We start from the raw sequence: 25,670 nt of genomic DNA on the forward strand, positions 1-25,670 counted from the left end.
TCTATTTGTGTAAGGGTATGTTCACACGCACTAATTACGGACGTAATTCGTGCGTTTTTGCCCCGAATTACGTCCGAAAATAGCGCCTCAATAGCGCTGACAAACATCTGCCCATTGAAAGCAATGGGCAGACGTTTGTCTGTTCACACGAGGCGTAATTTACGCGCCGCTGTCAAATGACGGCGCGTAAATAGATGCCCGCGTCAAAGAAGTGACCTGTCACTTCTTTGGCCATAATTGGAGCCGTTATTCATTGACTCCAATGAATAGCAGTGCCAATTACGTCCGTAATGGACGCGGCGTTCAAGCGCCTGCACATGCCGTTACGGCTGAAATTACGGGTATGTTTTCAGGCTGAAACATCCCCGTAATTTCAGCTGTTACGGACGCCCTCGTGTGAACATACCCTAATAGTAAATATAGATTAGACAATGTTGCCCAGACCTTTCCAGCAACCTGTTTTTCAAAGGAGTTGCTTGTATTTTATCTACCACTTAGGCTACATTCAGACAAGCGTATCCAAATTGCACGCATAAAAAATGCAGCATTTTTCCTAAATTTCTTGTCCGTGTGCGTTGTGTATTGGCATCAGTGTGCTTTGTGGCATGCGTGTGGCATGCGTTTTTCACGTCCATGCAAGCACGTAATTTTTTTTATTATTTATTTCACTGCCTTTCAATGTATTTGATGCGTGAAAACGCGGACAGCACACGGATGTCGCCGTGTGCAGTCTGTGGTTTTCACGCAACCATAGACTTCAATGGGCGACTAGGTGCGTTAAAACGCACCAATATAGGACATGCAGTGAGTTTCACTTGATGGACACACGCTGCGTGAAAAACAACTAATGTGTGAATGGCCCCATTGAATTGTATGGGTTCGTGTGCTGTGAGTGGTTGCAACATACAGCACACGACGAGTATTACGCTCATCTGAATGAGCCCTTATACACAGGATCCTAAGGCTCATTCACCCAGGAAATAATCAACAATTTTCAACTATACAGTCTCACTAAGGGTTCCCCTCAATATGCCACGATGTTGTCTTGACTGCTGTGCTATCAACTCTCTCATTACTTTCTCATTATTCAGCTCAGTAAAGCGTCGAAATTGAGGATTTCTCTACATGATGGGATAGCTTCCTTGAAAACCTGAGGTCAGCTATCCACAGAGAGCTCTCGTGCCACTCATTAGCTCCACACTGTGGGGGTGTGCATTGCCAAGCATTCCAGTCAAAGGTTTGAATGTTCTGCAAGGCACTAAGGCCTCATGCCCACTTTAGTTATTTTCTTCAGGGTGCTATCCATTTTTTTAACTGATAGCACCCTGACACATTCATTTCAATGGGGCCATACACACTTTCGTTGTTTTAACGGAACCGTGTGGCCGTCCGTCAAAAATAGGGCAGGTCCTACTCCTGTCCATTTTTGACGGAACAGTCTCGGCCTTTTCATTGATTTGGTTCGTGAAACAACAGACTGCACATGGAAGCCATCCGTGTGCGGTCCACATTTCATGGATCCGTCATTAACGTCCATACGACGGCCAACGGAAGTGTGCATGAGGCCTAATCCTGATAAGCCTACTATGAGTGGAGTAAGTGCCGTGGTAGAACCCCATTAGCAATGCTGTTGTCCATTTTACCTGCCCCTTTTACACATGTGATGACATCTCCTCAACTAGACATTCATATGTGTCCTGGCCCCTGATATAAAAATTTTATTGCAGAACTACTCCTAATTTTTTTATTAGGAAACTGAATGCTACCCTGTTGTTAAACAGGTAACCACCAAAGGTGAGCTAAAAGGCTGCTTTAGGACAGAAGGAAGTTGTGCTGCTGCTGCTGATGTTTTAACTAACAACAGATTGTCTGGATTGGAATCTACTTATATCCACCCCATAGTTTTAAGAAGTTTTCGATTTTTAGTGGTCTTCAGCTAATGTCGAATGTTTTTATCCACTGGTGGCAAATAGAGATCTTTAGAATAAAAATAATAAGAAATAAAAACAAAAAGTATATTAGAAAGTGATTATAGAGGCTGTCCTACCCGGTAATCATCATGGGTTCAGCATGGTTGTTTGAACATATTGGTGGGCCCAGTGCAAAGGTTTCATGAGTGACCCCCTCCAGAATATTTTGTTCATTGTCTTTCGATGTCTACACAGTCAATTAAACATCACAAAAACAATGAAATCTGTTTTAGACACAATAATTAAGTTATGACTCACTGGTGATGTTTTCTCTGATTGGAGTCGTCCATTTTGCTATTCTTCTCTATGAATCCCAAATCGCTATGAAGAATTCTTCCAGCTTGACTAATCTCTAAATAATTTACTGCCCAAACATCTTTGGCTCCTTGCTTTTTCAGCACCCTAACAACCTATTTCCAACTTCTACACACACCCCCATCCCATTGCTACCCCCAATGCTGTTGATGCCCAATTTTCTCCCATTACTGTAACGGCTATTTTGCAGTGCCCCCAATTACTGTACTTTAGAAATAATGAATAGTGCCACACAGATAGTGGCCCCAAAATAATAGCGGCAGGCATAATTTATACGTGCCTCTTAAAACAGTAGTGCCAGATAGATAATAACCCAGGCAGTAATAGTGCTCCACTTTGTGCCCCACACAATTAAAATGCCCCCTTTGTGCTCCACAAAATAATAGCGCCTCCTTTAGGCACCACACAAGGATAGTGCCCCCTTTTAAAGCTACACACGGTAATTATGTCCCCTTTCTGCTCCACTGAACTAATACCCAACTTTGTAACTCCCACACAGAAATAATGTCTTCCTTTGTTGCCCCCCCCCCCACAGAAGTAACAGTAGTCCTGAAAATAATAAACTCATACTCACCTAAACCAATTTCGTAACGAGAGAAAAGTGGCTGAGGTTTCTTCCGTATTGTGCTGTCAGCTGACTCTGCAGGCCGTGCTTTGTAGTGGTATAATTGTGCCACCTGCTCCCAGCCACTGACACCACACCACAGGATGTCAGCAGACCGATGTCAGTGGTGCAATGAAGTTACTGCATTGCACTGCCTGCAGCTGATGCCTGCTAGAGAGCATGGCCTGAAAGTGGTGGCATGCAAGGGGATGGCCCTAATAGGGCATGTAAACAGTTGATGTCTTCATGAGACAAGCTCGGACCACCCACTGTATAAATGCAGCGCAGGTTTAAGATTGCTGCCTGAGCGATTGGGCAGCTGAATGTTGGGTGCCTGGTAGTCAGAATTTTCACCGCTTTGTCTGCCTGAACTCATGTACATAGCGCTGTGTATAGAATAGAGCTCTGCTGCTTTTGTTGGTCCCGGTGGTCATGTGATTGATTACATGATTGCTGGGATGCCAGTAGTATAAGGCTGCTGCTGGGTCTAACTAGATCAGAAGAAGACAAGTAGACAGAGAAAAAGGATCACATGACTTGGCTTTTTCATAATGGCTTACAGACAGCTCTCCTTCTAGCACATGAGGTGTATAGGTGTAAGTCATATGAGTCATATTCACTCTGAACAACTTAACATGGAAATGCTACTGCATTCTGAGGATACAGATAGGAGAGAGAGGACATCAGACAGAGAGTGAGAGATAGTAAAACAGAGAATATAGACAGATAGTGGATTAGTGTCAGTGAGTATGTTTCATAGTGAGGAGCAGAGAATAGATAATTAGATTTACAATATTTGATAAAGAAATAAAGTTTAGGGAGAGATGGGAGTCAGTCAGTGTCAGTGTGTTAATTAGACAGGCTGCCATTGCTGTGAGTGAGTGCTGCTGCAGCTATACTATTCTCACATTAACCCCTTAAAGGCCAGGCCAATTTGAGTTTTTTTCATTTTCGTTTTTTCCTCCCCGCCTTACAAAAGCCATAATGTTTTTATTTCTTTGTCGACATAGTCATATGGGGGCTTGTTTTTTGCAGGACAAGTAGTAGTTTATCATGGAATCATTTATTGTACTGCATAATGTACTGGGAATCTGAAAATAAATTATTTGTGGGGTGGAATGGGCAAAAAACAGCGAATACACCATGTTTGAGGGGTTATGTTTTTACAGCGTTGATCAGGCGGTAAAAACGACATATTCACCTTATTCTAAAGGTTGATACAATTACGGCAATACCAAATATATATATTTTGTTTTATGTTTTACCAATTTTAAAAAAATCTAACTATTTGCTAAAAAAAATAATGCTTTGTGCCGGAGGCAGGGCTTCAAAGGACTACAAAGATGGCAGACCTGTGGGCCAGTATTATACCTAGATGCTGCCATAACAACCACAGTAAATGGCCGATCGTGCCACCAGGGGCCCGATGGCGTGTTTGAGGGGGCGCCCGTCTGATTCTAACAATTTAAATGCCACGGTCGCAATTGACTGCAGCATTTAAGGTTTTAAACAGGCGGAATTAAAGTGATCTTTGATTCCACCCATTGCAGTGAGGTGTTTGGCTGTGTAACACAGCCGTCACCCGCTGAGTATGGAGCAAGCTCAGCCCGTGAGCCCACTCCATGCTTCCCCTTAACGGCTGCCGCGTACCAGTACGTGTCATGTCGTTAAGGGGTTCATTTGTGAATCACCAACCTTCATGACATCATTCACAAATCTTTTTCAATAACATCAATTCTGGTACTGATAGCATGCCGCTGCCTTCTAAAACAGATGTCACAGATGTGACGTCACTTATTGTTTTGCATATATCTAATAGTGCCACCAAAAATTGCCATATTGTTCTGTGTCAAGCATTTATACAGTGCCATTATACTTCTGTTTGTGTCAAAGTAAAAATTGTTTTTCAAATAAATACATTTTAATTAAATCTATGTGCTGATAGTGAGCTGCTCCCTGCTGATACAGACGTTTATGGAAGTGACAACACTCATTGTTTTTCATATATCTATTTGCTAATAATAGTGCCCCCAAAAATAATATTCTGCATCAAGTAGTTATACAGCGCCGTTATACATCATGCTTGTTAAAAAGCCATTGCGTCTTCCGAAACCAATGTGTGTGTATAAACACCGGTAGACAATTGCCACCAAAAATGGATCATTTTTGGGCAGTTTTTTTAATTTAAAAAGCATAAAAATTCTGACAGTGCAGGTTGTTTGTTACAAATGTCTACCATCCGTTTAGTTATAGTCATGTATGTTGCGGTCACTTTGACATTAGTAATGCTGTCTTGGCTTTAAACAGCTTGAAAGGGGTTGGATACATTTCTAGAAAACCTCAGAGTGTCATACGCAACTTTTTCAGGGCAAGCTGGGCCCTTTCCATTTGCAACTGAATCCAAACTGACCACTGAATCGGACCCGAAACTAATTTCGGGAAATTCACTCATTTCTAAACATGATTATTGTTTTTAAGATTACAATATTATTTTTTTGTTTTTGCACAATCTAAGAGAAAAATTTATTATTTAATAGTGGTCCAACCCCTTTAGGGGGAAAGGAGGAAATAGTTTTTCGTAGCACCGTATTTTTAAGCAAAAAAAATATTTAATGTATATACCTTCAGAATTTGGTGCCTGCTTAAAGCAAGAAATTGTGTAGTTTGTGTACAATATAAAGTGAATCCCATGCCTGGTTTTGTGGCATGGAAGTTACGTTTTCTGGTTCCTAGCCAAGCTACACTGAGCTGTCGATGACGCTTGTCATATTGGGAATAGAGGGAAAGCTAAAACTCTAATTGAAGGATGATCATTCTCTCGCAGATAGTCAACTGGATTTCCGTGAAGTTATTGCAGAACCCGAGGGTTCTCTACAAGTCAGCTCTCCATGCATACTTGAAATCTCTCTACATTTTTCTCAAGCTTTTGTAGAGGTGGGGGTCAGTGCAGTTATATAGGGACAATAAACACAGGATCTAAGTAGATATGTTAAAGTTGCTCAAGTCTATATGAATGAGTGACAAATATTAAGATTTATTCAGAATAATTTATTGGCAAAGTTCACTTGCCATGTTTTAAGGATAGCATACAGTATGTGTGAATTGTAGCATAGTTCCACAGCTGCACACATAGATGTATGATTCTTCTGACAGAGAGCTAGTATTTATTTTATACTTAGAAATGAGCACTGTGTGGAAAATCGAACATTATTCAGCATCAATTTTTCTAGTAGATTTTTGGGTCCTCTTGACTATAGGTTTTCTGTCAGTTCAACATTCATTAAAGGGGTTGTCCCAAGAGTAAATGTTATCCACCAATGCCAGAATAGATGCTAATATGCTGTCGGACCCCCACCAATCAGAATGTTATCACTTATCCTGTGGTTAGGGGATAACATTTAATCTTGGGACAACCCCTTTAAATTTTCTTTAACGCAATTCCGCACCTGGCCATAAATGAACATCACAGACGGGGGAAGTTCCAACCACTAGGCATACAGGTGAGTCCTTGTGCATGCAGCGTGGTTGTACCTGTACGATTAATGTCATGACAGATGTGCTTCCTCTACAATGGTGGAGATAAAAGAAACCGCTGAGCTCCATTGTTTAACTCTTTTATCGCTAAAACCAGTATTGATTACTGTGTGCTGTAAGAGAAATATGTACCCACCTGCAGGGGCCTTTGAACATATTGGTGGGCGCAGTGCAAAGGTTTCATGATTGGGTTACCCTCTGAATATTGTTAATTGTCCTCTGATATCTACATAGTTAATGAAACATCATATCTATTTAGAGACAAGTTTTTTAGACATTAATGGAAACGGTTTGGATTCACAGGTTATATCTTCTACGATTGGAGTTTCTTACTCTCCCTTTTCTTCTCTATCCAGTCCAGACCGCCATGATGACTTCTTATAGCCACAACGCGTCTCTATGGAATTTGCTTTCCAAACATCTTTAGTTCATCAGCTTTCCATCACCCAACCCATCTATTTCGGCTGGCTCACCAGGCAGGACGCGGGTAGTGTGACATGCAGAGCTGGCACCCGCATCTATCAGACATATATGGCATATCCTGTCCATATGCCATAAATGTCTGAGTTGGGAATAAGCCTTTTATCCATGCTGTGAATTGGACCACTACTGTACACAGCGATATTATGAATGTGTATATATGTACACTATATGGACAAAAGTATTGGGACACCTACATACACATTACACCTGCAGGAGCTTTTATGACATCCCAATCTAAATATCTAAATCCATAGGCATTAGTATAGAGTTGGTCCTCCCTTTGTCACTCAAACAGCTTCCACTCTTCTGTGAAGGCTTTCTAAAAGATTTTGGAGTGTGTCTGTGGGAATTTTTGCCCATTTATCCAGAGGAACATTTGTGAGGTCAGACACTGATGTTGGACGAAAGAGCCTGTCTCAAAATCTCTGTTCTATGTAATTCCAAAGGCATTCGATGGGGTTGAGGTCAGGGCTTTGTGCGGGCCAGTCAAGTTCTTCCACACCAAACTCACCAACCCATGCCCTTATGGACCTTGCTTTGAGAACTGGAGCATGGTCATGCTGGAACAGAAAATGACCTTCCCCAAACTGTTCACACAAAGTTGGAAGCATACAATTGTCCAAAAGCTCTTGGTATGCTGAAGCATTAAGATTTCCCTTCACTGCAACTAAAAGGGGCCTAGGCCAACCCCTGAAAAATAACCCCATACAACATAGCTTATCCCTCCTCCACCAAACTCCACAGTTGGCACAATGCAGTAAGTCAGGTAACATTCTCCTGGCATTCGCCCAACCTCAAACTCGTCCATCAGACTGCCAGATAGAGAAGCGTGATTCGTCACCCCACAGAACGCATTTCCATGGCTTCAGAGTCCAGTAGCGGTAGGCTTTACACCACTCCGTCTGACACAATTGTAAGGCTTGCATGCAGCTGCTCAGCCATAAATACCAATGCCATAACGCTCCCGGCATACAGTTTTTGTACAGATGTTAATGCCAGAGGAGGTTTGGAGCTCTGCAGTTATTAAGACAGCAGAGCGTTGGTGACTTTTACGCACTATGCGCCTGCGTACTCGGCAACCCTGCTCTGTAACTTTACGTGGTCTGCCACTTCGTGGCTGAGTTGCTGTTGTTCCTAAAAGCTTTCACTTTGCAATAATACCAATCACAGTTGTTTGTGCAATATCTAGGAGGGAAGAAATTTCACGAACTGACTTGTTTCAATGGTGGCATCCTATTACAGTATTATGTTACAATTCAGTGATCTCTTTAGAATGACCCATTCTCTCACAATTGTTTGTACAGGCGACTGCAGGGCTAGGTGCTTGATTTTATATACCTGTGGTAATGGGACTGAATGAGATACCTGAATTCAATGATTAAGAGGGGTGTCCCAATACTTTTGTTTATATAGTTTGTTTATATATGCATATATATATAGACCTGCACCTATCTCTAGCATTTGTATTTTACCTGATGAAGAGGCCGGTTCGGCCTTGAAACGCGTAGTAAATAGAACAATATCTGATATTACATTTGCTTGTTTTAAATCCTCTCTACTCAAGAAGGGTTTTACCAGTTAGCAGCGCCGAGGAAAATCAGTTTTTTTCCTCAAACTTCTCAAATTACCATTTACCACTGGACCTTTTGGATCCGGATCGGAACCCAGGCTGCAGCAATATTTTAAAACACACTTTCAAGGATGTTGTGCTCTTAAAGAGGCTCTGTCACCAGATTTTGCAACCCCTATCTCCTATTGCAGCAGATCGGCGCTGCAATGGAGATAAGAGTAACGTTTTTTTTTTTAAAACGAGCATTTTTGGCCAAGTTATGACCATTTTTATATTTATGTAAATGAGGCTTTCTAAAGTACAACTGGGCGTGTTTAAAGTAAAAGTACAACTGGGCGTGTATTATGTGCGTACATCGGGGCGTTTTTACTTCTTTTACTAGCTGGGTGTTGAGTATAGAAGTATCATCCACTTCTCTTCACAACGCCCAGCTTCTGGCAGTGCAGACACACAGCGTGTCCTCGAGAGATCACGCTGTGACGTCACTCACTTCCTGCCCCAGGTCCTGCATCGTGTCGGACCAGCGAGGACACATCGGCACCAGAGGCTACATTTGATTCTGCAGCAGCATCGGCGTTTGCAGGTAAGTCGATGTAGCTACTTACCTGCAAACGCTGATGCTGCTACAGAATCAACTGTAGCCTCTTGTGCCGATGTGTCCTCGCTCGTCCGACACGATGCAGGACCTGGGGCAGGAAGTGAGTGACGTCACAGCGTGATCTCTCGAGAACACGCTGTGTGTCTGCACTGCCAGAAGCTGGGCGTTGTGAAGAGAAGTGGCTGATACTTCTATACACAACGCCCAGCTAGTAAAAGAAGTAAAAACGCCCCGATGTAACGAACACAATACACGCCCAGTTGTACTTTTACTTTAAACACGCCCAGTTGTACTTTAGAAAGCCTCATTTACATAAATATAAAAATGGTCATACCTTGGCCAAAAATGCTCGTTTTAAAAAAAAACACGTTACTCTTATCTCCATTGCAGCGCCGATCTGCTGCAATAGGAGATAGGGGTTGCAAAATCTGGTGACAGAGCCTCTTTAACACAACCAACCAGGTCAGCAGAACTGATTATGTATCTGTGGCCTTTTTACTATATCATTTGATGCACTATGTGCGCTTTGTGTTGTTTTTTTCTCCTCTACTGTTGATCTCTAGAACGGGGCCCCCTAAACCCCGTTCTACTGCTCTGTGTTGTGGCTGAATCGTATGATTTCCGACCATGAATTACGGAAACAGTGTAGCTTGCATGCTACGCTGCTTCCATAACTGCCACTCACTACTATGGGACTTACTGAGACAGCGTAGCTCAGCGAGTAATTCATGGTCGGAATCACACGCTTCAGCCACAACACAGAGCAGTAGAACGGGGTTTAGGGGGCCCCGTTCTAGAGATAGGTGCGGGTCCCAGAGGTGGGACTCGCATCTATCTGACATTTATGACATATCCTGTAGATACAATATGTCATAATGTCATAAATGTCTCTGATGGGAAAACCCCTTTAAGAAAAAATGCATGTGAACTTGGTTTGAGCTGAGGGAAGTTCAAATAAGACTTTATTTTATCATTATTTAGATTATAATATGTGATAGAACAGGGTCAAATAAGAAGATTATGATAAGATATGATAAGAGTTGTAGTTTCACACAAAAGGAGATCCACTGGTTTCCGGCCACTGATGTGGTACCCATACTAATGCCCATAATAATTTGTTATGAGTGTATATAACATGTTGAAGCAGATGATACTGTGCCATTAAGCTTCTTACTTCACCCATGATGTTCTCTGTGAATCACATATTCAGTTCAGGTTTTATTTTGCAAATATCTATTTCCTTCTTAAAAGGTCCCATGGGTTGGCATCAGACAGGCCTCTTGATCTAGCAAAGGAGAAGAATTTATCACGAAATACACAATTTATATGCAGTAATAACATAGCTCTCGCCTGCCTCCCACAACATAGCTTAGCTCAACACAAGACTGTGAAGATGAAATAAAGTGACTGATGGATAGATCTCTTCCTAATATTATAGATACTCTGTTCTGTGGCTAGATCCAGGCTTCTACTTACTCTACATTCACACGAACGTGGCCAACTTCCGACGTTAAAAAAATAAAGTTTTTTACGTCCGAGGTGCACTCGTGCTACACCTGTGCGGGATGCGTTATCAGACTAGACTAGAGTGGACAAAGAGGAGCAGGATTAAATACATTCACTAAAGTGCACAGCTATACAAGGGACATTTAGGTTCTGTGTGACATTTGTTTTACTTTAAAATGCCCAAGTTTAGGCAAAGTGCCATTAAAGAGGTATCCAGATTGCCAGGACATTTTATATTACAGGCCTCCAGACAAAAACTCATCACTGGAGGCATTAGTAAACTGCCTTTACAAGGGTTTTTGAACACTACACAAAGCCTATTGAAACCATTTGTTGCCCATATATGTTTGATGGTGCTGTAGGGTCAAGCTAATAAAGGGGATCCCAAATTAAATGTCAATATTCTGGTATATGCAGTAGTACAACATTTTATGTTCTGTAATAGGATGAGTTATCAAACAGGGTCAATTAAAGCTAGGCATAAAGCAGGCACCTGTCATCTGGACCTTATAGCACCCAAAGGTGCATGTGTCAAGTGGAGCAAAGATAAGTTGGTTTCTTCTTGTACTATAGTACCGAACAATTTGCAAGATCTTTTACATATTATCTATCTATCTATCTATCTATCTATCTATCTATCTATCTATCTATCTATCTATCTATCTATCTATCTATCTATCTATCTATCTATCTATCGTGAAGGAAATAAGTATTTGATCCCTTGCTGATTTTGTAAGTTTGCCCACTGTCAAAGACATGAACATTCTAGAATTTTTAGGCTAGGTTAATTTTACCGGTGAGAGATAGATTATATAAATAAAAAAAAAACAGAAAATCACATTGTTAAAATTATATATATGTATTTGCATTGTGCACAGAGAAATAAGTATTTGATCCCTTTGGCAAACAAGACTTAATACTTGGTGGCAAAACCCTTGTTGGCAAGCACAGCAGTCAGATGTTTTTTGTAGTTGATGATGAGGTTTGCACACATGTTAGATGGAATTTTGGCCCACTCCTCTTTGCAGATCATCTGTAAATCATTAAGATTTCGAGGCTGTCGCTTGGCAACTCGGATCTTCAGCTCCCTCCATAAATTTTTGATGGGATTAAGGTCTGGAGACTGGCTAGGCCACTCCATGACCTTAATGTGCTTCTCTTTGAGCCACTCCTTTGTTGCCTTGGCTGTATGTTTTCGGGTCATTGTCGTGCTGGAAGACCCAGCCATGAGCCATTTTTAATGTCCTAGTGGAGGGAAGGAGGTTGTCACTCAGGATTTGATGGTACATGGCTCCATCCATTCTCCCATTGATGCGGTGAAGTAGTCCTGTGCCCTTAGCAGAGAAACACCCCCAAAACATAATGTTTCCACCTCCATGCTTGACAGTGGGGACGGTGTTCTTTGGGTCATAGGCAGCATTTCTCTTCCTCCAAACACGGCGGGTTGAGTTAATGCCAAAGAGCTCAATTTTAGTCTCATCTGACCACAGCACCTTCTCCCAATCACTCTCAGATTCATCCATATGTTCATTTGCAAACTTCAGACGGGCCTGTACATGTGCCTTCTTGAGCAGGGGGACCTTGCGGGCACTGCAGGATTTTAATCCATTACGGCGTAATGTGTTACCAATGGTTTTATTGGTGACTGTGGTCCCAACTGCCTTGAGATCATTAACAAGTTCCCCCCGTGTAGCTTTCGGCTGAGCTCTCACCTTCCTCAGGATCAAGGATACCCCACAAGGTGAGATTTTGCATGGAGCCCCAGATCGATGTCGATTGACAGTCATTTTGTATGTCTTCCATTTTCTTACTATTGCACCAACAGTTGTCTCCTTCTTACCCAGCGTCTTACTTATGGTTTTGTAGCCCATTCCAGCCTTGTGCAGGTCTATGATCTTGTCCCTGACATCCTTAGAAAGCTCTTTGGTCTTGCCCATGTTGTAGAGGTTAGAGTCAGACTGATTAATTGAGTCTGTGGACAGGAGTCTTTTATACAGGTGACCATTTAAGACAGCTGTCTATAATGCAGGCACCAAGTTGATTTGGAGCGTGTAACTGGTCTGGAGGAGGCTGAACTCTTAATGGTTGGTAGGGGATCAAATACTTATTTCTCTGTGCACAATGCAAATAAATATATATAATTTTGACTATGTGATTTTCAGTTTGTCTTTTTATATAATCTATCTCTCACTGGTAAAATTAACCTAGCCTAAAAATTCTAGACTGTTCACGTCTTTGACAGTGGGCAAACTTACAAAATCAGCGAGGGATCAAATACTTATTTCCTTCACTGTATCTATCTATCTATCTATCTATCTATCTATCTATCTATCTATCTATCTATCTATCTATCATCTATCTATCTATCTATCTATCTATCTATCTATCTATCTATCTATCTATCTATCATCTATCTATCTATCTATCTATCTATCTATCTATCTATCTATCTATCTATCTATCTATCTATCTATCTATCTATCTATCTATCAAGTCCGCCGTCCAGCAGCACCAGCTTTAAAAGTATAAATGGATGCACGCCTTGGGAACCCGATCACAGTTCCATATCCAATAAACATCCACTGATAGGCAGCACTCCAATGTCAAGGTGAAAAAATAGCTTTAATAGCCCTCGTGCGATGTTTCGGCTCTGTGTGGTGAGCCTTTATCAAACATGTTAAACAGTGCAAAACATGCTGATATATATATAGGAGCTGAACAAAGTAGTCCCAATCAGTGAGTGATTAATACATACATTTAAAATCAATACAATGTCATATATTGTCATACATTAAAGAATGCAAACAGTGTAAGCAATAGTAAAACTGTAAGGGTATGTTCACACACACTAATTACGGACATAAATAGGGCGTATTAACCCCCAAATTACATCCGAAATTACGGCTTGAATGCGTTGACAAACATCTGCCCATTGAAAGCAATGGGCTGACGTTTGTTCACACGAGGCGTATATTTACGTGCCGCTGTCAAATGACGGCGCGTAAATAGACGCCCGCGTCAAAGAAGTGACCTGTCACTTCTTGGGGTGTAATTGGAGCCGTTATTCATTGACTCCAATGAAAAGCAGTGCCCATTACATCCGTAATGGACGCGGCGTTCAAGCGCCTGCACATGCCGTTACGGCTGAAATTACTCTGGTGGCGATACTGCAACGCGTAAGATTTTGATATATTGTAACTTTTGGCAAGGGTGTAGCGAATGAATATATCATAAGTAGGGAGAGTTAGTCCTGGGTGCTAGACACATACCATCACCCTGGGCACTTCCCTTCTCGCCTAGCACTTGCTTATGCCTGTCTCTGGTATTAGTGGCTGGTTGAGCCATTTTTTAACCATTTAGTAATAAAATGATTTTAATCGTTCTTTCAGGCGGTGAATATACTTTTGAATTCAAGTGATCCGTGTATATTTTATAGTGTAAAGCATCAAAATAAAATTTGATTTTTCCTGCAGATCTCCTTATACGGAGTCCAACACAAGTTCCATATCTACTTTGGATCCTGCTCTTCGGTGTATCATACAGGTCAAATATTGATATTATTGTTACACACAGTCACATAAATATATTTCCTATTTTTGCTTCCATCATGTTGATAATTCATATGGTATAGAAGTATAAATTTCTGAAAAAGTAAAATAAATTTTCAATTAATCTTTATATATAAAAACATATGTATTTCACACTTCGAACTGGGAAACAAACTATAAGGCAATCGGTTTATTGTTGTAAGATTTTTCAGATAAAATGAATATAAAATCTGCAAAAATGTCTATAAAATTTTTTTTTAGTCCCCATACACATGTATATGATATACATGCGTTTGGGTTTTTTTTTTTTTTTTTTTTTAGAGATATGCAACTTTGGTACTTTTTTATTATAATGTTTTTCAAAATTTATATACTAGATGCTGTCAGTTTATGACAGACATCTACATATGATACATTTGTATATATTATACAAATACTTACACTTATTTGAATCAAATACTACTCACATATATCCGTACCTGAGTTATATGTATCTCATTATAGAAGCCTTTTTTCTTGCATCCCTCTTGTCCAGTTATGAATATATCATCAACATTATATCCTATATACTTATTAGGGTATGTGCACACACACTAATTACGTCCGTAATTGACGGACGTATTTCGGCCGCAAGACCCGGACCGAACACAGTGCAGGGAGCCGGGCTCCTAGCATCATACTTATGTACGATGCTAGGAGTCCCTGCCTCGCTGCAAGACAACTGTCTCGTACTGAAAACATGATTACAGTACGAGACAGTTGTCCTGCAGCAAGGCAGGGACTCCTAGCATCGTACATAAGTATGATGCTAGGAGCCCGGCTCCCTGCACTGTGTTTGGTCCGGGACTTGCGGCCGAAATACGTCCGTCAATTACGGACGTAATTAGTGTGTGTGCACATACCCATACTGTTCTTGTTAACCTATATGTGGAATACATATTCATATTTTTTTTACTATACTTGACTACAGTGCGCAGGCGCGGACATGCGCTGTACGGCACACAATGTTATAATACAAGATCTTTACAAAAATGGCTGCCGACGACTTCAGAATACATGTGCGCATGCGCGGACATGCGCAATTGATCCTGCCAAAATAGACCAATTTTTCTCCTCAGCTGTAATTCACTATCATGTGAACCAGGAAGTAGAGAATGCCGGAAACATGAACACACACGAGCATGGATCCACTGTATGCATATGGTAATGTGGCTGTGTTTAATTACACACAGGTCTACATAGCTAAGATTGTTAGTAGTAATCAGCACTTTATTAAAGTTCCAGATGTAATGCTGGACTTATCTCTTTAACAGTTTTACTATTGCTTACACTGTTTGCATTCTTTAATCTATGACAATATATGACACTGTATTGATTTTAAATGTATGTATTAATCACTCACTGATTGGGACTACTTTGTTCAGCTCCTATATATATCAGCATGTTTTGCACTGTTTAACATGCTTGAGAAAGGCTCACTGCACAGAGGCGAAACGTCGCACGAGGGCTATTAACCCATTAGTGACCGGCCCATAGTCTTTTTACGTCGGTCACTAACGGGCCATATTCCGATGCCATAGACTTTTTACGTTGCGGCATCGGAATAAGTAAACAGAGCAGGGAGCTGTCAAATCTCCCTGCTCTCAGCTGCTAGAGGTAGCTGAGGGCTGGGGGCGTCCCTGCTCTGCCGTGTGAGATCGATATTAGTATCGATCTCACACGTTTAACCCCTAAGATGCGGTGCACAATAGCGAACACCGCATCTGAGTGGTTTTGGAGAGAGGGAGCTCTCTCTCCCACCGACACCCGGCGATACGATCGCCGAGTGTCTGTGTCTCCAATGGCAGCCGGGGGCCTAATAAAGGTCCCCAGGTCTGCCTGGAGTGAATGCCTGCTAGATAATGCCGGACAGGTAGTAATACACTGCAATACAAAAGTATTGCAGTGTATTATAATAGCGATCGCAGAATCGCATATTATAGTCCCCTAGTGGGACTAGTAGAAAAGTAACAATTTTTTTTTAATAAAGTTAATTTAAAAAAAAAATGTGAAAAAAAAATGAAAAACCCACCTTTTCCCCTTAAAAAAGTTACACATATTTGGTATCGCCGCGTCCGTAACGACCCCGACTATAAATCTATTACATTATTTAACCCGCACGGTGAACGCCGTAAAAAATTGAATAAAAAACTATGGAGAAATTTCTTTTTTCTGTGAATCCTGACTTAAAAAAAAATGTGATAAAAAAGTGATCAAAAAGTCGCATCTACTCCAAAATGGTACCAATAAAAACTACAAGTCTTCCCGCAAAAAAAAATCCCTCATACAACCGCATCGGCGAAAAAATAAAAACGTTACGGCTCTTCAAATATGGAGACACAAAAACAATAATTTTGAAAAAAAAGCGTTTTTACTGTATAAAAGTAGTAAAACATACAAAAACTGTACAAATTTGGTATCGTTGCAATCATAACAACCCGCTGAATAAAGTTATTGTGTTATTTATATCACACGGTAAACGGCGTAGATTTAAGACGCGAAAAAGTGTGGCGAAATTTCAGGTTTTTTTCTATTTCCCCCCAAATAAAAGTTAATAAAAGTTAATCAATAAATAATATGTCCCCCAAAATGGTGCTATTAAAAAATACAACTTGTCCCGCAAAAAACATGACCTTATACAGCTATGTTGACGCAAAAATAAAAAGGTTATAGCTCTTGGAATGCGATGATGGAAAAACGTAAAAAATGGCTTGGTCATTAAGGTTTAAAATAGGCTGGTCATTAAGGGGTTAAAGCTATTTTTTCACCTTGACATTGGAGTGCTGCCTATCATTGGATTTGTATCTATCTATCTATCTATCTATCTATCTATCTATCTATCTATCTATCTATCTATCTATCTATCTATCTATCTATCTATCTATCATCTATCTATCTCATATCTATCTATCTATCTATCTATCTATCTATCTATCTATCTATCTATCTATCTATCTATCTATCTATCTATCTATGATCTATCTTGTATTATTCAGAAAGGGAGGAAAATGCAAACACACGTAAGAAGAATAAATATATGCGCCCCCAGATGAATATGTAAAGAACCCTACATAGGCAGACATTAGCTACACTTTGTACATTCATAAACAGTGTAGTTATTAATTTGCAGCACGCAGAGCTTGAAAGGGATTGAATCGATGCTCTAATTACAGGTCTCTGATACATTCATTCTGCATGTCTGGTAACATCACGGTGATAATTACTGAGATTTGGCATAGAACAGAGTATAAGCACGGCCAATAAATTCTATCTTGGGCTGGTCTGTGACAGGACAGCTGACAGCTCCCATTTACCCGCTGCCATTGTAGTTGAAGTGAAAGAGGTGCTGGGGCGAGAGGTCAGGGGCAGCTCAATACCTGCCTGCTATGTACAGGACCAATTACCTGTCGGACAGAATCAGTGTGACAGCATTTAACAGGAGCACCATCTGCTGGCTACCACTGGAGCTACATTATTATGTGTAGATTGTCAGATCTGGAAAGCAGAAACTTTTACTGCAATCAAATTCTATTTCATATAAAAGCCATTACAGTTTCTTTCTCTCTTTCTACTATTTTATTTCTGTGCATTATTGCAGAGTGCGTGCGTAGTTTAAGTTAAACACATGCAAATTCCAATTCTAGTCTCTAAGTGACTTAATTTTGTGTTGAATAGCAAGCTTGGGTTTATTTTAAGACTAGGCTACAAGCTGAAGGGAAGGACCTCCAAGGTTGTATTCTCAGGAATACTGCCTGTGCCATGCGCATCACAGGAAAGACAGCGGGAGCTTAGGGAGTTAAATGCATGGCTGAAGTCTTGGTGTAGAGGAGAAGGATTTGGGTTCCTAGAGCACTGGGCTGACTTTTCATTGGGGTACAAACTGTATTCTGCAGATGATTTGCACCTAAATGGAAGGGGGTCCGCTGTGCTGGGGGAGAGAATTCTAGCTGGGGTGGCGGAGTATTTAAACTAGGGCTGAGGAGGGAGGTCAATGTAGAAAAAAAAGGGGTAGCCAGGTTAGAGAGGGGTCAGACTATATTGGTGGGGGGAGAAACAGAATGTGGGGAGAGGACTAGACAACAAGATAAGGAGATCCTTTCGTTGCAAAACATCAGTGTAAATAAAAAGGACCGATTAATGTCAAATCACATTTCTGATAATAAAAGTGAAAAACTGACAGGCAAGTTAAAGTGTATGTTCACAAATGCCAGAAGTCTAGCAAGCAAAATGGGGGAGCTGGAGGCCTTGATACTGGAAGAAAATATAGATATAGTTGGTGTTGCTGAAACATGGCTGGACTCTTCACATGACTGGGCTGTAAATCTACAGGGTTTTACACTTTTTCGTAAAGACAGGACAAATAGGAAAGGTGGTGGTGTATGTCTGTATGTGAGAAGTGATATGAAGGCGAGTGTGAAAGAGACAATAGTGGGTGAAGACTGTGAGGAGGTTGAAACCTTGTGGGTGGAACTAGAAAGGGAGGTAAACACTGAAAAAATTACTTTTGGTGTAATCTATAGACCCCCCAATATAACTGAGGAGATGGAAGGTCAGATATATAAACAGATGGAGCGGGCTGCACAGGCGGGTACTGTAGTGATAATGGGAGATTTTAATTTCCGGGATATTAATTGGTGTCATGGTTCGGCTTCAACTGCAAAGGGGAGACATTTCCTCAACCTGTTGCAGGAAAATTTTATGGGCCAGTTTGTGGAAGACCCGACTAGAGGTGAAGCTCTGTTGGATCTGGTCATTTCTAATAATGCAGATCTTGTTGGGAATGTCAATGTTCGTGAAAACCTCGGTAACAGTGATCATAATATAGTTACATTTTACCTATACTGTAAAAAACAAACGCAGGCTGGGAGGGCAAAAACATTTAATTTTAAGAAAGCCAATTTCCCCAGGATGAGGGCTGCAATTCAGGATATAGACTGGGAAGAACTAATGTCAAATAATGGAACAAATGATAAATGGGAGATTTTCAAATCTACTTTGAGTTATTATAGTGCAAAATTTATTCCTACAGGTAATAAGTATAAACGACTCAAATTAAACCCCACATGGCTTACACCTTCTGTGAAAGGGGCAATACATGACAAAAAAAGGGCATTTAAAAAATACAAATCTGAGGGTACAGCTGTAGCCTTTGTAAAATATAAAGAGCTTAATAAAATCTGTAAAAATGTAATAAAATTAGCAAAAATACAAAATGAAAGGCAGGTGGCCAAGGATAGTAAAACAAATCCTAAAAAATTCTTCAAGCATATAAATGCAAAAAAGCCAAGGTCTGAACATGTAGGACCCCTAGATAATGGTAATGGGGAGTTGATCACAGGGGATCAAGAGAAGGCAGAGTTACTAAATGGGTTCTTTAGCTCTGTATATACAACAGAAGAAAGAGCAGCTGATGTAGCCGGTGCCAGTGCTGTTAATATATCAGTTGATATACTGAATTGGATGAATGTAGAGATGGTCCAAACTAAATTAAATAAAATAAATGTGCACAAGGCTCCGGGACCAGATGGGTTACACCCTAGAATTCTTAAAGAGCTTAGTTCAGTTATTTCTGTCCCCCTTTTCATAATATTCAGAGAATCTCTAGTGACTGGTATAGTGCCAAGGGACTGGCGCAGGGCAAATGTGGTGCCTATTTTCAAAAAGGGCTCTAGGTCTTCCCCGGGTAATTATAGACCAGTAAGCTTAACATCCATCGTGGGGAAAATGTTTGAGGGGCTATTGAGGGACTATATACAGGATTATGTGACAATAAATAGCATTATAAGTGACAGCCAGCACGGTTTTACGAAGGACAGAAGTTGTCAAACTAACCTAATCTGTTTTTATGAAGAGGTGAGCAGAAGTCTAGACAGAGGGGCCGCTGTGGATTTAGTGTTTTTAGACTTTGCAAAGGCATTTGACACTGTCCCCCATAGACGCCTAATGGGTAAATTAAGGACTATAGGTTTAGAAAATATAGTTTGTAATTGGATTGAGAATTGGCTCAAGGACCGTATCCAGAGGGTTGTGGTCAATGATTCCTTCTCTGAATGGTCCCCGGTTATAAGTGGTGTACCCCAGGGTTCAGTGCTGGGACCACTATTATTCAACTTATTTATTAATGATATAGAGGAAGGGATTAATAGCACTATTTCTATTTTTGCAGATGACACCAAGCTATGTAATATAGTTCAGACTATGGAAGATGTTCATGAATTACAGGCAGATTTAAACAAACTAAGTGTTTGGGCGTCCACTTGGCAAATGAAGTTTAATGTAGATAAATGTAAAGTTATGCATCTTGGTACCAACAACCTGCATGCATCATATGTCCTAGGGGGCGCTACACTGGCGGATTCACTTGTTGAGAAGGATCTGGGTGTACTTGTAAATCATAAACTCAATAACAGCATGCAGTGTCAATCAGCTGCTTCAAAGGCCAGCAGGATATTGTCGTGTATTAAAAGAGGCATGGACTCGCGGGACAGGGATGTAATATTGCCACTTTACAAAGCATTAGTGAGGCCTCATCTAGAATATGCAGTTCAGTTCTGGGCTCCAGTTCATAGAAAGGATGCCCTGGAGTTGGAAAAAATACAAAGAAGAGCAACGAAGCTAATAAGGGGCATGGAGAATTTAAGTTATGAGGAAAGATTGAAAGAATTAAACCTATTTAGCCTTGAAAAAAGAAGACTAAGGGGGGACATGATTAACTTATATAAATATATTAATGGCACATACAAAAAATATGGTGAAATCCTGTTCCTTGTAAAACCCCCTCAAAAAACAAGGGGGCACTCCCTCCGTCTGGAGAAAAAAAGGTTCAAGCTGCAGAGGCGACAAGGCTTCTTTACAGTGAGAACTGTGAATTTATGGAATAGCCTACCGCAGGAGCTGGTCACAGCAGGGACAGTAGATGGCTTTAAAAAAGGGTTAGATAATTTCCTAGAACAAAAAAATATTAGCTCCTATGTGTAGAAATTTTTCCTTCCCTTTTCCCTTCCCTTGGTTGAACTTGATGGACATGTGTCTTTTTTCAGCCGTACTAACTATGTAACTATGTAACTATGTAACTATGTAACATTCTCTAGAGTGTCATGATGGCATGACATATACTTCTGAGAGCAGCAAGATACGTGTATAATGTTTTAATCACAGTTCGGAGTGCTCGCACTGATACAGTCACCACCTTTTGGAATTGAAATCTTCTGGCAACATGTAGCGGCACAACAGTGGAAGCTGCTGAGAGTTTTAATTGTCTGTAAAATTAGATTATATAATACATAAACCCAAAGCAGAAGAGTCAGATCTATGATGGCCTAACAGCTGAAAATGTTTCAGGAACTACAGGCGCTGCTTAGTAGTGAATGGCAGATGCTGTAAGTAAATTGCATAGCAGAACTGCTGGACATTACTCTAAGGCAGGGGTCTCAAACTCGGCCGGGTAAGTGGGCCGCATATAGAAAAAATGGGAAGTTGATGGGCCGCATTACTTTCAAATTTGATACAATACAAAATTATTGTTAATCAATTAGTTATTTGAACTACTATAACACTATATTACTAGAATAATAATACTACATTACTATAATAATAGCGCTAGGTTTAAAATTTGAGATATTTTTCCACGTGCTTATTTCAACAATCCAGCTTTTCAGTTTAAGTGTCGCTAAATGCAGTCCGGCGGCTCAGTTAGCAGCGTTTGGCAGACACACATGTCAAGATTGGGCAGCCCCTTTTTAGATAGTGCCGCAGTGCCCTCTGTGGATGCTGCCACAGTGCCCTCTGTAGATAAGGCCGCAGTGCCCTCTGTAGATAAGGCCACAGTGCCCGCTGTAGATAAGGCCACAGTGCCCTCTGTAGATAAGGCCACAGTGTCCTCTGTAGATAAGGCCACAGTGCCCTCTGTAGATAAGGCCACAGTGCCCTCTGTAGATAAGGCCACAGTGCCCTCTGTAGATAAGGCCACAGTGCCCTCTGTAGATAAGGCCACAGTGCCCTCTGTAGATAATGCAACACACCCCTAGATAATGCCAGTGTCCTCTTCAGATACTGTCACACACCCACTTGTAGATAACGCCACAGTGCCCTCTGTAGAGGCTGCCACAGTGCCCTCTGTAGAGGCTGCCAAAGTGCCCTCTGTAGAGGCTGCCAAAGTGCCCTCTGTAGAGGCTGCCCCAGTGCCCTCTGTAGAGGCTGCCCCAGTGCCCTCTGTATAGGCTGCCCCAGTGCCCTCTGTAGAGGCTAACCAGTGATGTCAGGGGCTTGCCCAGAGCTGGAGTCCCAGGCAGAGCGCTAGTAGGCTCTTCCTGGGACTCCAGCTGTGCTCCTGACATCACTGGGACTCGTGCTCTGGGGAAGCCCCCGACATCATTGTCGATGTATGGACAGCGATGTCAGAGGCTTCCCCAGAGTCCCGGAGCAAAGCCGATAATAGCGCTCTGCCCAGGACTCCGCTCTGGGGAAGACCCTGACACACTGTCCATATATGGGCAGCGATGTCAGGGAATTCCACAGAGTCCCGGAGCAGAGCCGACACCAGCGCTCTGCTCAGGACTCCGGCTCTGGGGAAGCCCCAGACATCGCTGTTCATATGTGGACAGCGATGTCAGGGAATTCCACAGAGTCCAGGAACAGTTCCGACACCAGCGCTCTGGGGAAGACCCTGACACACTGTCCATATATGGGCAGCGATGTCAGGGAATTCCACAGAGTCCCGGAGCAGAGCCGACACCAGCGCTCTGCTCGGGACTCCGGCTCTGGGGAAGCCCCAGACATCGCTGTTCATATGTGGACAGCGATGTCAGGGAATTCCACAGAGTCCAGGAGCAGAGTCGACACCAGCGCTCTGGGGAAGACCCTGACACACTGTCCATATATGGGCAGCGATGTCAGGGAATTCCACAGAGTCCCGGAGCAGAGCCGACACCAGCGCTCTGGGGAAGACCCTGACACACTGTCCATATATGGGAAGCGATGTCAGGGAATTCCACAGAGTCCCGGAGCAGAGCCGACACCAGCGCTCTGCTCGGGACTCCGGCTCTGGGGAAGCCCCAGACATCGCTGTTCATATGTGGACAGCGATGTCAGGGAATTCCACAGAGTCACGGAGCAGAGCCGACACCAGCGCTCTGCTCGGGACTCCGGCTCTGGGGAAGCCCCAGACATCGCTGTTCATATGTGGACAGCGATGTCAGGGAATTCCAGAGTCTCGGAGCAGAGCCGATACTAGCGGTTCTGTGTCCCGCGGGCCGCAGATGACAGCCCCAGGGGCCGCATGCGGCCCGCGGGCCGCGTGCTTGAGACCCCTGCTCTAAGGCCTAGTTCACACTGAGTTTTTTGGCAGGCAGTAAAAATCGGCCTGCACTTTCTTGCCGCTGCGTTTTTCGCCTGCAAATAAAGATTTTTCTGCCTTTTATTGATTTCAATTTCAGATGCAAACAGCTAAAAGGCGCCCAGGAAAAAAAAAACGTTTCCGCCTCCCATTGAAATGAATGGGAGGAGGTATGAGCCATTTTTCTCCACTGATTCGGATGCGGTCTCCGAGACAAAATTAGCGCCAAAAAACTTAGTGTGAACAAAGGCTATGTAAAGTTGTAAAAGCATTTTTTTAATAAATCAATGTTTTATTTAATTTTGAACAACTTTTGAATTGGTTCTTATAAAAAAAAAAAATGTCTTACTTCTTTTTAAAGAGGCTCTGTCACCAGATTTTGCAACCCCTATCTGCTATTGCAGCAGATAGGTGCTGCAATGTAGATTACAGTAACGTTTTTATTTTTAAAAAACGAGCATTTTTGGCCAAGTTATGGCCATTTTTGTATTTATACAAATGAGGCTTGCAAAAGTACAACTGGGCGTGTTGAAAAGTAAAAGTACAACTGGGCGTGTATTATGTGCGTACATCGGGGCGTGTTTACTACTTTTACTAGCTGGGCGTTCTGATGAGAAGTATCATCCACTTCTCTTCAGAACGCCCAGCTTCTGGCAGTGCAGATCTGTGACGTCACTCACAGGTCCTGCATCGTGTCGGCCACATCGGCACCAGAGGCTACAGTTGATTCTGCAGCAGCATCAGCGTTTGCAGGTAAGTAGCTACATCGATTTACCTGCAAACGCCGATGCTGCTGCAGAATCATCTGTAGCCTCTGGTGCCGATGTGTCCTCGCTCGTCTGACACGATGCAGGACCTGGGGAAGTGACGTCACAGTGTGATCTCTCGAGAACACGGCTGTGTCTGCACTGCCAGAAGCTGGGCGTTGTGAAGAGAAGTGGATGATACTTCTCGTCAGAACGCCCAGCTAGTAAAAGTAGTAAACACGCCCCGATGTACGCACATAATACACGCCCAGTTGTACTTTTACTTTTCAACACGCCCAGTTGTACTTTTGCAAGCCTCATTTACATGAATACAAAAATGGCCATATCTTGGCCAAAAAAGCTCGTTTTTTAAAAATAAAAACGTTACTGTAATCTACATTGCATCGCCGATCTGCTGCGATAGCAGATAGGGGTTGCAAAATCTGGTGACAGAGCCTCTTTAAGATACAACTTCTATGTTTACAGGATACAAAGAAGCTGTATCTTCCTGTTAAAGTCAAATCCGTCAGGTCAGCGGGACTGACGGCTTCGGTGAGAGCTGGTCCTGTGTGTCTCTGACACGCAGGGTCCAGCTACTGGTGATCACATCTAATTTCATGAACATAGATATGATAGATAATTGCTTGATTCTGCGTGTCAGGGACACACACAAACAGCGCTCACCGAAGCCGTCAGTCTTGCTGACCTGACTAATATGGCTTTGACTGCAAGATACAGCTTCTATGTATACAGGATACATAGAAGCTGTATCTCAAAAAGTAAAACATTTTTAAAATAAAATAAAAATATTTTAAAAGCTGTTCAAAATAAAGTTAAACATTGATTTAGTAAAAAAAATAATTGCATTTAAAAGTGTTCATAGCTTAAGGGTGCATATGGCAGAGCCTGTATGAACTCTCCCTGATACTTCATACTACATAGCCATAGGCACTCCATGTGCTGCATGCTTGCTAACTAACTAACTAACTAACTAACTAGCACAGTACTAACTAACACAGTACGGCAGAAATGTTCTCCCCTAGTGGACCCACTTATGCCCCAAACATTTCCACCCCCCCCCAGTAAACCGGAGACCAATAAGGATGCCAACAGCACTGTACCGAGAGAGAGAGACAATCACATGCCACTAAGTCTGTAATTTAATCCTTTCTCTGTCTGAAATTATAACGTGTTGTACAGGATTAAAATATATATTTTTGTCTTCTTCCAAAAACAGTGCCACACCTGTCCTCAGGTTATGTGTGGTATTGCATCACAGCCCTATTTCCTTAGGGTATGTTCACACGTAGCGTCTTCATCCATTTTTTGGGACGTGAGCGGCCCGAAAAATCGGAAGCAGAACGCCTCCAAACATTTTTCCATTGATTTCAATGGGAAAAACGGCATTCTGTTCCTGACAAGC

This window comes from Rhinoderma darwinii, chromosome 7, assembly GCF_050947455.1.
Source record: "Rhinoderma darwinii isolate aRhiDar2 chromosome 7, aRhiDar2.hap1, whole genome shotgun sequence".
NCBI classification, from domain to species: domain Eukaryota; kingdom Metazoa; phylum Chordata; class Amphibia; order Anura; family Rhinodermatidae; genus Rhinoderma; species Rhinoderma darwinii.